General features: G+C 40.9%; 1 pseudogene; it reads left to right on the top strand.

Moving 5' to 3' along the window:
* The first annotated feature begins 961 nt into the window (after window positions 1-961).
* On the top strand, window positions 962-2117 carry LOC101581057 (annotated as a pseudogene).
* The last annotated feature ends 137 nt before the right edge of the window (window positions 2118-2254 follow it).

Raw genomic sequence — 2254 nt, 5'->3', positions numbered from 1 at the left:
TGAAAAAATTAGCCAGAGCAATTAGAAAAGATAATAAAAGCAGTAAGGATAGGAAAGAAGTTTAACTATTATTATTCACAGATGACATTATACTCTACAGAGAAGTCCTCCAAAACCACCAAAAAAAATTAACATCCAAATTCAGTAGCATAGTCAGAAACAAAAACAGCACTCAAAAACCAATAGCATTTCTGTACACAAACAACAAACTCACTGAAAGAGAAATTAGGAAAACTACACCCTTCAAATAGCATCCAAAAACATAGAAAATGAAATACTTAGGAATCTAACAAAGGAAGTAAAAGATCTATGCATTGACAATTATACCACTCTGAAAAAAAGATTAAAGAGAATATCAGAAAATAGAAAAATATTTATATGCTGAGTTAATCTTTACAACAACCGTATTACTATTAGTTCCATTTTTTAGATGAGATCACTTGACACAGAAAGTTTACGTAATACAGTCCAACGCACATGGCTAGTGCAGTAAATGATATAATCAGAATCAAAATCAGGAAAGAGATTGAGCGTGGTGGCACACACTTTTAATCCCAGCATCTGGGAGGCTGAAAACAGGAGAATCACTACAAGTCTGATCTGTGTAGTGAGATCTGTACTAAATACATTTTTCAAAATGGTCAAAAAAGATTTTGTAAAAAGTAAAAAGAACTAGAATTGTTATACTTTTTTTTCCTTTTTTTTTTCCTCCCACCCCCTTTCCTTCCCCCACCTGACACGTAAGGGGCCAGAGCTTTCATGCAACTGACCTGGCCCAGCGAGCCTACAAACTAAGTGCAGTGACCACGAAGAACAGCAAGCGAGCAGCCCTTAAGCATTGCCTCTGAGATCCTGGCGGTGGCCCCGCCTTGGCTCTGTCAGGGGTGATCCATGCAGAGGTGGTGGCCTTAGCAAGTTGTCTTTCTCTAGAGTTACCTCTATAGAAGTCCTGGAGTCTGCCATGAATGAACGGTTGAATCTAAGTGGGAAGTTCATTATAAAAGCTCAAACTGGGGAACATATTCGACGAATTCCCATCCACAGTGAAGATATTACTTATGATGAATTCATGTTAATGATGCAACGAGTTTTCAGAGGAAAACTTCTGAGTAAAGATGAAGTTATAATAAAGTATAAAGATGAAGATGGAGATCTTATAATAATTTTTCATAGTTCTGACCATTCCTTTGTAATCTAGTATAGCAGAATATTTAAACTGACATTTTTTGTTATTGGCCACCCAAGACCTCTTGAATCAAGTCAAGTGAAATATCTCTGTCAAGAACTGATAGAACTTTTAAATAAAGTGAATCTTTTACTGGATAGCTTGGAACCACCTGGAGAACCAGGACCTTCCACCAGTATTCCTGAAAATGGTATGGTGGATGGTAGAGAAGAAAAGCCTGCTGCTTCTGAACCTTCTGGTAAACAGTTTACTCAAGTTATGAGAGCAAGTATGTCAGGTTTGATCCTTTAAAAAAACCAGGTTGAAATCCTTTGAAAACATCAATAAAAATGTTATGTCAGCATTTGGCTTAGCAGATGATGAGGTTTCAGGGCCACCCAGTGCTCCAGCTGAAGATTGTTCTGGAACTTCAAACGGCACTGCTTCCTCCTCCTCCTCAGCAGCTCACCCACCAGGAGTTCAGGCCCAACAGCCTTTGTGTACAGGAGCCCAGACACAAGCAGGTGAGATTGAAGGTCTAACTTTCAGTACCAGCAGCATGCTGGCTATGATGAGAGTAGCCTCAGGCTCTGCCTCAGCAACCTCAGCAGTATGGTATTCAGTGTTCAGCTAGCTGTAGTCAGCAGACTGGACTTCAGCAACCTCAACAGTTCCAGGGATATGGCCAGCTGCTAACTTCCCAGGCACAGCTCTTGCCTTTTCTGGTCAGCCTCAGCAACTGTCCGTTCAACCACCACAGCATTACTAGGCAAGCAGTTATCCTCCACAAACTTATACTACGCAAACTTCTCAGTCTACTGATTACGCTGTGCCCCTTCCCTCTCAGCCTGGAATGGCTCCAAGCCAGCCTGAGGCTTATCAACCAAGACTAGGTTTTCCTTCACCTCCAGAAAGTACCATGACCCTTCCTCCAAGTGGGCCTAACCCTTAGTCAGAGCTACACTCAGCCTGGACCTGGTTGTCCGTTAGAAGATTCAGTTGTCCTGATGCATATACCTGTTTGCCTCCCAAGACTCCAAGACTAGTTTATTTTAACTTGTATTGAAGTTCAGAGATTTAAACAGCAGA

The sequence above is a fragment of the Octodon degus genome, unplaced genomic scaffold, assembly GCF_000260255.1.
Source record: "Octodon degus isolate 3935 unplaced genomic scaffold, OctDeg1.0 scaffold00001, whole genome shotgun sequence".
NCBI classification, from domain to species: Eukaryota; Metazoa; Chordata; class Mammalia; order Rodentia; family Octodontidae; genus Octodon; species Octodon degus.
This window is presented reverse-complemented; position numbering and strand designations above follow the sequence as displayed.